This window comes from Pongo abelii, chromosome 9 (genome assembly GCF_028885655.2).
Source record: "Pongo abelii isolate AG06213 chromosome 9, NHGRI_mPonAbe1-v2.0_pri, whole genome shotgun sequence".
In the NCBI taxonomy this organism is placed as follows: Eukaryota; Metazoa; Chordata; class Mammalia; order Primates; family Hominidae; genus Pongo; species Pongo abelii.
In genome coordinates this window covers 32,588,914-32,599,931 of record NC_071994.2, presented here as the reverse complement: position 1 = coordinate 32,599,931, position 11,018 = coordinate 32,588,914, and positions in this window count along the sequence as shown.

The following is an 11,018-nucleotide window of genomic DNA, read 5'->3' as shown; positions in this document are numbered from 1 at the left end:
GATGAGGGCTCAGACTTGATAACGCCCGTGGTGCCCCATCCCTATAGGAGCTGGTGAGATTGCGGCCTGCTGCCTCCCCTCCATCAGCCACAGCTATTGGATTTCCAACCCAGAATCTTTAGGTAAATGAGGTAAGTCCTGATTTTTAAAACTTCTTTTGAATCTGGATTCCAAACACCTGAGTGGAAAGAGAAGCCTGCTTTAAACCGGACAGATGAAGCTAGAACAGACTCTTGGAGACGGCTGGCAGGAAGTGAAGCTCACCTTACCTGGGCTTACCTCACTGGGTCAAATCAGAATTTTATTTTGGAGGGCAGGTTGGCTACTTTGGATATTATCTGTGAATTTCCTGCATTGTCTGGACTTTTAATCTCATGAATTTAAAAGCCCCCTCATTTCCCTATGCCTGGGTGGCAAAACCATTCCCCTGGGTTGAATTCTTCTGGAACAAATAGGCAGCTAGAGATAGGTGGCTCTGATATAGCTCAGAGAAGAACTGGTTGGCTAAGTAGCTGTTAGGGCTCAGAGTACACGGTCTCGCTTTCTAGAGATGTCTTCTGCTGGTAATTTTTCTGACTCATGAGCTACATGGAAAGGCCAATTTGTTTTTAATATGTTCCAGGACTGGAAAATGGCTAGAAATAGGCAAGAACATACACAATCACACTGGAAAAAGTGGCCAGGCAGCCAAGGCAGGCAGAGGTATTGGGGAGAGCTGAATATCTACAAAAACAAAAATTCAGAAAAAACAAAAATCAATTTGGCAAAGGGCTTCACTGTATAACAAGGGGACAAACTAACCCTTTGTTTACAAACTAACCCTTTGTTTACTCCATTTTGTCCAGAAAATACAAAAATCAGTTTTGGCAAAGGGCTTCACTGTATAACAAGGGGACAAACTAACCCTTTGTTTACTCCATTTTGGGAGACTATGATCAGACAGGCAGTTGTGACTCAGCAGCAACAAATGCCTTCTGAGACAGGGCTTCTTTTGATTTTGCTGGACATTGTGGAGAAGTGTTAGCCCCAGTGTGGACTGATCTGGGAACAGTTGGAAATTAACTTCTTGTTGGTAAATATCAGTACTGAGGTGAGAAAGCGACATTTTCACCATCCATCTTTGCTGATTTACCATGCTCCCAGAATGGTGGGAGTGTGTGTTTTTAAGATGGAGAGTGTATGCTTCTGAGTTCAAGTTCACAGATGTCTCTGCTGGTTATCTGCACTCACCTTGGTAACAGGGAGAAAGTGAGTGAATGGATTCCAAGAACTTACTGATGGAAGTCTAATTCAGGAGTTGGTTCTGCAGCCATGGAGGTAAAGATGTGTTCAGATAGTCTTTCAATGTGTAAAAGGGCAATTAGAGATTCTGTGTGGCTGTGTGTTAATTCCACTGGGGTCGGGGGAAAAATTTATTTCTAACAGAAGAGAAGAACATATGTTATTAGGAAGAATTTCATGGCTAGGAGATACTATCAGAAAAGGCTCTTAAGAGATTTTAAGGATGACTTTAATAGCTGCATTTGGAGTTTGCAGAGGATCCACTTTTCCTCTTTTTGTGACCTAAAATTCTGGGACGATTCAATAACTCACCAATTCCATCTTCTTATAATATGGAGTCATGTAGACAACACCATTTTCACACAAATGGCTAATGGTATTTAAAAACCATGGTGGAATGTGAATTGGGATTCATTTGGAGGTCTGTAGTTGAACTTTAAAAAATAATAAATATAATGAAGACAATACTTCACCATGTTTCCAAAATATTTTACAGAGGCATTTAAAATGAAAGTCACTTTGAGGGAATAGCTGTGCTTTAAGTTCTCTTGCATGACCGCGCAAGATGGTAGCCTTCATGAAGATCCTTCAAGGTAGTGTGGGTAGGGTGACGTGTTTGATTCAGGCCTCGTTTGTTATGAAAAAGCTCAAATTCAATTGTATTTGTCATTTTTTTGGTTAAAAAGCACCTATTTGTTAAATTCAAACAATCCTTTTTGGTTTTTTTTTTTTTTGAGACAGAGTCTCTCTCCGTTGCCCAGCCTGGAGTGCAGTGGCATGATCTTGGCTCACTGCAACCTCCGCCTCCCAGGTTCAAGTGATTCTCCCAACTCAGCCTCCTGAGTAGCTGGGATTACATGTGCTCGCCACTATGCCCAGTTAAGTTTTGTATTTTTAGTAGAGATGGGGTTTTACCATGTCAGCCAGGCTGGTTTTGAACTCCTGATCTCAGGTGATCCACCTGCCTCAGCCTCCCAAAGTGCGGGGATTATAGGCTTCAGCCACTGTGCCTAGCCGTATTGGTTTCATTTTTAATCTGTTAGTCTATCGTGATCTCCCAATGGAAGTATCTTTGGCCTTTGTGGACATCAGGAAAGCCCGACATTCCCACTCATGATTCCATGTTTATGGGTACCCTAAATGCTCCCATTAATTGACCAACTTCACCCTGATCTTCTTTCAATATCTTTCTGACTCCTTGAAGGTATGAGACAAAATGGAAACTGAGAGGTTAAAAGGTTTACTAGGTTGCATTCAATTAGCGAATTGGAAACTGGAAGGAACTCCTATCGGGTCTCGGGTCAGAACGTGAGTGCTTTTGGCCAAAGTTCACTTCTGAGGAAGTAGAATTTCGCTTTCTGGAATCTTGCGATATTTTATTTCCTCTATATCTTTCCCATGCCCCCGCCCCACCCAATCTCCACAAATTTGGGGATTTGAGCACTGGGTTGTGATCGTTAAACCATCTTGCTTTTCTGAAAGCCCAGGGCAAGACCCCTGCTTCATGTCACAGTATCAAACACAGACATAGAAGCTTATACAAATTATTGAGAAGTTATTGTCTTTTCTCCCTTCCTCCAGATGGAGTCATCTCTATGCCCTTTCATACAGATGTGATTTACGAAGACCTCTGGGTTAGGGGTGGGGTGGTGAGCAAGAATCCCCTGGCAGAATCTGCTAACACACTTGAGAAGCAATGTCATGGTTTTAAGGAACTCAATCTAAAGCTTGAACCTGATTTTCAGGGATACGATTTTGCTGCCATTTCAGCCCATTTCTCTTGTTAAGATCGCTCTCTGGTAGAGTTGACGTGACAGTCATTTCTGTTGTGGGTGGGGCCCTGGTTGGGAGGCATTGGCTCCACTGCAGCCTGGGTGTCTAGAGACCACATTCTCACCCTGCCTTTGTTACTGGGAAACCAAACGCGGCGCTGTGGCTTTCAGCTTGGGTAAGCCGGGTCTGTGGTGGGGATTGCCATCTGAAGACAGAGGCAGGAGGGCAGTCACACCTTGCCCAGGTTCTCTTAAATCTCTTGCTGTATAACTGAAAGGAAGGCATAGATAATTAACTTTATTTGACGTTTTTCATATCTAATTTTTAAGAATATGTTTTTAAAATAATAGATTTGTTCTAAAGAGCAAACAATCGTGCTGTTATTAAAAACGTGTTTACTTAAATTGAACGGGGTTTCAAAGGGCCAAGCTACTAAGCTATGCAGGAAACAAACAGTGCAGTGAGGAGAATGGCTCCTCACCACAGCTATTCTTAGGGTGGGACATAGTTTCAAGCCAAATGGCATTGATGTCCGGAAACCAGGATGTGCTGAAGTAGAAATTTCCAGGGATCCCTCAGAGATATTTGCTAAAATCTTTATTATTCTTCAGAGGGGGGTGGAAATATTTCTTTAAGAGTCTTCCCTGAAGAATTTTGAACTCCAGCTTTGGAGTGATGGGAGCACAGTGCAGGGAAGGCGGGATGTGAGGTGGTGCGCTGGACTGCAGTCTAGGTACCTGGTCTTCTAGCACTGGCAGAGCTGTGTGGCCCAGAGCACACATTCCCCTTTGCCAGGCTTTAGTTTCCTCCTCTAGACAAAAGGTTTTGAACCTGACCATCTTTAAGATCCATTTTTAACCCTCAGATTCTGTGGCTGTGGTGATTGGGGGTGGTGGGAGTACCTGGGGGTCAGCAGGATGAGCACAAATCTGTGAGAGCTGAGAACAGGTGGGAGAAGCCTTCTAAGGATGAGGCAGGAAAGATTAGCAAGAGCCCTTAAATGGATTCTTTAGGGCCTTCAGAATTTTGGCTAAAGGCTATACCTAGTGGAGGTACTAAGACCTGACACCTGGAGCCTTTATTAAGGATGTTAGAATCTACTCCCATGACAACATCCCAGCTTTGTCAATTTGCCTCATGTGTCTCAAGCTGGTGGGAATGTAGAAGTGGATGAAACAGACTGTTTTGTGATGGCAGGGAACAGTCTATGCATAGGGGCAGGTGCTCTACTGGTGTCTTCTATAAAACGCCAAAGCAGCCTGCCAGAAAATGGACATTTAGGCACTCGTGGTGTCTACTGAGTTTGTATGGTACTGATGAGCTTGCTTGACTGATTATCCATGACTTACTGAGTAGATCGAACGTATGTGAACTCACTTCTCCTAGAGGAAGACCCTGTGGCTGCCCCAACCACTGAGCAGCCTAACCTGGAGACCCTGATGCGCCCAGAAATCCTCAACCTTGTATCTGGAGAAACCAGAACTTGCAACAGGGCCAAGCAGGGTGGCCCATTTAAAGAGGCTCCTAGGGTTTTAATTGACCTTGTTTTAAAAGAGACACCCTGTAAAATACTCCTATGAAAACTTATTTCACAAGCACCTAACCACATTCTCTGTTTGGTTTATTTTATGGGGCCGGGCCCCTTGTTCTGGTCAATTGGTCTGCATTATCTCTCCTCCTCCAATCTCACCACACACCCTGGCCTCTGGGAGGCTTCCTCCCTTCTTTTTTTTTTTTTGTTTTGTTTTTTTAGCATCTTAGTTGTTATTAGTGGTACTTGCCTACTTATTTAAAATATGGCCAGTATAGGTGCATACAAAATGTGCTTTCTGATGAAAACAAAGCCAAAAATAAAAAGAAACCAAAACGCCTATTATAATAGTTGGATTTTTAGACTAATAGACCACCTCATTAACCCTGTCATTTTATCATAACAACTTATTTTTACCTTTGTATGACCGTGTCTCAATGTCCTTTTTCTTTGATGTTGTTGGAATTATGAACACAAAATTTCATAGCTGCTTTTCCACCCCACTTTCTATCACAGAAGCACAATAAATAATCTTGGGGCCTGGACTCTTGTTGGCCCAACTGTGGCTTCAAAACATTTCAGTTGCCCGTCCAGCCCTGTCTCAGCCTGATACAACGTTCCCCAAAAGTCTGTTGAGCTTTTCCTGGAATAAGAAGAGGGTCTTCTACTTTTTGAATAGAGCAATGGAGATTGGAGAATATGGTCATCTTGTGGAGGTTATTCCAGGTTTCTTCTTAGGAACCTTAAAAAAAATCTCCTCAGTAGGGCTGATGATATATTCTGGAAAATAAGGTGAGCAGAGTCTGAAAGATGAGAGCAATTTTCAATCTTGTCATGAGGCTGACTAATGATAAGACTTGCTTTGTCTTTGCAGTGTACTCTAGATTTGACTCTAAATTCAGCCTCTGTCTTGATCATGCCCACTTAGAAAATTAGAGTGCAGCTAGCTCACTTTTTAGTCATCTTAATTCCACTAGGCAGAAAGCTGTGGGTCAAGGAATGTTGATGGAGTAAAATTTGACTGCATGTGTATCTGAAGGAGTAGGAGGCTAAGAGATTTTATGGCTTGGAAGCTGCTGAGATGTGGTGTGAAGAACACTGGACTTAGAGTCCAGACACCTGAGTTCAAGTTGGACTCTACCACTGGGTAGTTGAATGACTTTGAGTGAGTTATATAAGCTCTAGCATCTAAGTTTTCTCATCTGGAAAATGGAGTTAATAACATCTACTGCATTGGGCTATTGTAAGGATTAAATTAACAAAGAATGTGAAAACACCTGAACAAAAGCTTGTGAGTAAATAATTAGTAATTTGTGGAATGAACATCAAGGGAAATCTTCAATTTGGGTGTTTTCAGTGAGTTTCTGTTGGGTCAGAGTGAATGTGTATTAAATTCTGGGATTTGGGGTTTTTGTGTGTGTGTGTGTATGTGTGTGTGGCGATCAACATTGGTTCTTCACTGTGACCTTGGGAAAGAAATGCAATAGGGTTTTTACTGGGAAGGTGGGTAGCAGGGAGTTGCATGAACCATATTAAGGGGGGACCTCCAAATTGAACCTTGTTTTGAGTCAGCTGCAAACCACAACCAAGGAGGTCCTGGGAGACCTGGGGTGACCTGGGGTGATTGGGTATGCAGCACATTCCTGTTCTTGTGTCCTGATGCCTGGCAAGTAGGGACCTCAAAAAATACTAATTCTCCTCCAGGCAGTTCACATGACTAGCTTTTAGGAGTGAGTATACCATTGCCCACTCCTGAAATTCTTGATCATGTCTCCAGATGTCTACTGACCACTGATGCTGAGGTCATGAATCTTGGGCATTCTAGAGGCTTTGGGGAAAAAAATTCTACTTCTTTTGCCCAGACACTCTGGGGTCTACCTCTTGGTAAATTATTCAAATGAGGTTTCTGGTCATGCAAATGTGGTTTCTAGAGGCTATTTGAATTGAACAAGTAGTTCTTGTTATTAGTAAAACAGCAAGGATCCCTAACCTGGGGTCCAAGGATAAATTCAGGGTTTCTGTGAACTTGGATGTAAAAAAAAATTGTCTTTATTTTCAATAATCTCTAACTAGAATTTAACATTTTCTTTCAATATGAATGTAGGCAAAACTCCATGATAGTATTAGCTGCAACTGTGACTATCACCAGGATAAATCACATTTTCATATCTTATTACACCTATTACATGTATCACAAAATGTGGGTATTTGATATCAAGTTAGATCTGCACTGTGTAGATATTCTTATTTAATGTATTAACAAAGAAGCACATATATTGTTATCAGGTTGGTGCAAAAGTAGTTGTGGTTCTTGCCATTAAAAGTAATTACAAAAAGCCAGTCTGGCCAACATGGCGAAACTCCATCTCTACTAAAAATACAGGTATGGTAGCACACACCTGTAATCCCAGCTACTCGGGAGGCTGAGGCAGGAGAATCATTTGAACCCGGGAGGCAGAGGCTGCAGTGAGCCGAGATCACACCACTGCAATCTAGCCTGGGCAACAGAGTGAGACTGTATCAAAAAAATAAAAAAATAAAAAAACTCTGCAATTACTTTTGCACCAACATAATATGATAGCACGCATTTATTTTAGAAAGTATTTTGACATTGTCTTTTAATATAAATTTTTTTAATCTTATAATATTTTACTTTGTCATGTAAAAATATTATTTTGAGAAGAGGCCTGTAGGCCTCACTAGATTACAAAACAGATCCATCGTACAGATGAAAGGTTAAGAACACCTCATTTACAGCATTCTCTCACACATGACTAACGAAATGACTTCTGAACAGCACCAGTTGATAGATGTTCTCTGCCAAAAGGGGAATCTGATCTTCCCATATGTTCTTGCCTATGGGTAGCCTTGGAGTTGTGAAGTGACTTTGGCATAATGAAGATGATAATAAGAATGATAATGGTAATTTGTTGAGTGCCTGCTGTAAGCCAGGTGGTTACAGTCCTGTTCAATGTCATGTTTAGTTTAATCCTCCCAATGATGTCAGGAGGTAGTGCACGGAACAAAGACAGAAGAGATCCCCTGCCCACCCACGGTAATGAAACATGGGTACAGGTGAAGGCAAAAGTGGAGACTGACCCCTTGGAGATGGCTGATGTCACGAGTGTGCAACTTGTGCAGTTCCACAGGGCTCCATGCTTAGAAAGGTTCCATGTTTGGTTTAAGGCTCTGCTGTTGCCATCTTGAAATTCTTCGTAAGTTTTGAATAAAGGGCCCTGCATATTCCTTCTACACTGAGCTCTGCAAATGATGTAGCTGGTCCTACCTCTGATTATGGTGAAATGGAATGTATGACAACTCCTGAGACTGGGAGTCTGGGAAGCTGCTGCGGACAGCCCCCTCCTCATTTTCATCAGGCTCAGCTACGCAACCTCTGGTGGAAAGCTATGGCCTGTTGAGGAGGGAGGATGTCGTTTTTGAGTTAGTGAGTTTTCCAGTTTTGTTTGAGCTCCAAAGGTTTCCTCCAAACGACTGGAAGGATGACTGAATAATTGGCTGAAAGGGATTTAATCCCTTGAAAAACCTTTCTGGTAGGGAGTTGCTGGCAATACTGGTGGGTTTTTCATTATTTTATTTTACAGAGGGCTTGCTACATAAACCAGTGAGCCAGGAGAAACAGAATAAAGTCTGTTCTGGAAGTAAAAATGAGACCTGGTGTGCCACGAGTCTAGTGTTCTCATAGGAAGTCTCTAAAAACAAACTCAGCTTTCCTGCTATTGAATGATTATCTCTATAAAAGGAAACTTTACTTAGTCTGAAGAAGAAGTCATCTAATTTGTGAGGAAATTCAGATGTTATTTGCTTCTTAAGCTGCAAGGATGCTAATGAAATAACTCTCATGAAGTTCTGTTGGTGTTTTAGGGCTAAGTTTTTACAGACTGTTCCAAAGTTCAAAACAGGCATGTGGACATAGTGATGGTGGAAGAGGGGAAGACTTTTCCTCGATTTCTTTGTTTGAGGGATGGAATTCAGGCTCCCCCAATAACATATTCATGGTCTTTCTCTGGTCAGTCAGTGATGTTCATAACACAAGCAAGCCTGTCATCAGGACCAATCTGTGATGGCTAAGACATCAGCTGCTCTTCCAAAAAAGCCATAATTCACCCTTCATTTTCCAAGTTTTTTTTTTCTTGCTGGTATTACTGCTCTTTTATCATGGCTAATAAGTCTGAAGTAGCTTCAGGCAGCCAATTCTAACCCCTGAGTCAACCTGGGGCCTCCAACGGGAAGCCAGACTGAAGTTCTGATAGATGGGTTTGAGTGGCTGTGAACTGGTGTTTCTGTAGCATCCAGACTGATTTGCACTGAAATGGAGCTTCCATATTAGGGCACAAGGATGATCAATATGTCTCCTGTTTACATTTGGGGGAAAAAGTTGTGGGAATCGTGCTTAAAGGATCTCAACTTTGAAATGAAAAGTATAAGGTCCTAACAGACATCCTCCTTCTCTTTAGAAACATAAGGATCCATTTTCAAGTAATTTCAAAAGAATTATGTTGCTTTCCCCACCTCTTCCCAAGTACACTTATTATAATATATCCAGTCCATTTGCTAGCTTTATGTCTTTAGAAAAGTTGCTTAACCTCTCTCCGTAAAATGGTGCTAATATTAGTACTAACATTCAGGGTTATTGTGAGGATTAAATGAGGTAATTCATGTAATGACTAGTTCTATTTCTAGCACATTTTAAACCCTCAACAAATATGAACTATTATCACTGTCATAGTTTTTGTTGTTGTTTTGTAATTATATAATCTTCAAGAGTCTGAGCTGGGGGCTGTGGCTCTTTCCTTGACTTGAACATCTTGGTCTTTTCCTAGGAGGAAACTTGACTCTTGAAATGGTCAAATCCATTGTCCTAGTTCATCCTGACCCCTCCCTGTCTCCAATCCCCACCCCTTACTGTCCTCCACCCTTCCTACATTCCTGCACAGTTGGTCTTATTTATTTTTCAGTCAACTAAGGGTGTTGTTAAATCTTTTATTTTTCTGCTGCCCGATTTGGTTCTAAGAACTCCACTCCCTATGCTGCTCATAACAAGAATGCCTGGGAACGCTCAGCCAGCCATATCCCTCCCCTGTCGGAACACGCAGTTCTTAATGCTCCTGGAGAGGCAACATTTCTGAGGCCATTCCCCACTGCTGTAAGCCCCCCTCCCCCATGAAGCCAGTGGTCTGGTAGTAATGAACCCCCGACGGCCCGGAGAAAACTGGAGCAAGGTGTTTGTCTGGGGAAATGTTGCATGTTGCCTTGACTGTGCTTCCTTCTACAAAGCTTAAAAAGATATATTATATTATTTTATTTTTATTTTTATTTTTGAGATGGAGTCTCACTTGGTTGCCCAAGCTGGGAGTGCAGTGGCACAATCTTGGCTCACTGCAACCTCCACCTCCTGGGTTCAAGTGATTCTCCTGCCTCAGCCTCCCAAGTAGCTGGGACTACAGGCACATGCCACCATGCCTGGCTAATTTGTGTATTTTTAGTAGAGATGGGGTTTTGCCATATTAACTAGATTGGTCTTGAACTCCTGACCTCAAGTGATATGCCCGCCTCGGACTCCCAAAGTGTTGGGATTACAGGCATGAGCCACTGCGCCCGGCCAAACAGAGATATTCAAAAGCTCCCTCTGTGTGTGCTGAAGGCTGAGTGCTGATGCCATTGCTTAATTAATGTTGTTCATGATCTCCATTTGGGCAATTTGTTTAGCTCCTTGTGGCCCTTTTTGGACTTAGCTTATCATGTGACATTGATAAATTAATGAGAAGTGAGCATGTGATGATGCTTGGATTAGGACAGAAATCACATCTAGGACATCTCAGGCCCTTTCCACCTGGGACCTGAGACTTCAAATCTCTTGGCAGGAGATGAGTGGGTCTACACAGCCTGCTTTTGAGGTAGGTGTGGCTAGCCTCATTTATGCCATGGGAAAACTGTGGTCCGGGAACCAGGGGTTTTCAAATTATGCTCTTTGCCCAGGGCTGGATGTAGGATGTCTGGGGGAGAGGCTAGACTGAGATCTGGGTACACTGAGCCTCTACTTTAGGAGGTAACCTAGAGACTACACCTACTCCCTAAACCGTATTGACTTTTGGAAGTCAACCATTTGGAAGAGTGTGGTTTTGGTTTCGATCGTATCCCAGTAGTCTTTTCTCTGCCCTTGTTAATCTGATTCATGATCTGAACCTGGACTGGCTGGAGGCTGGCCATGTCACTTTGCAGACCTTGGACACCCCTGAGTGCCCTCACAGAACCAGCCAATGGAAAAGTACAATGTCTTCTGGCTTCTCAGCCTTGCTGGCTCCCTCTGGCCTATTTGATACCCCCTTTTATATTGAGGGAGTGGAAATGTAGCATCCAAACTGAAAACGCAGGTTTTTCTTTGGTTTTTATAGGAAAAACAAATTGGCATGAA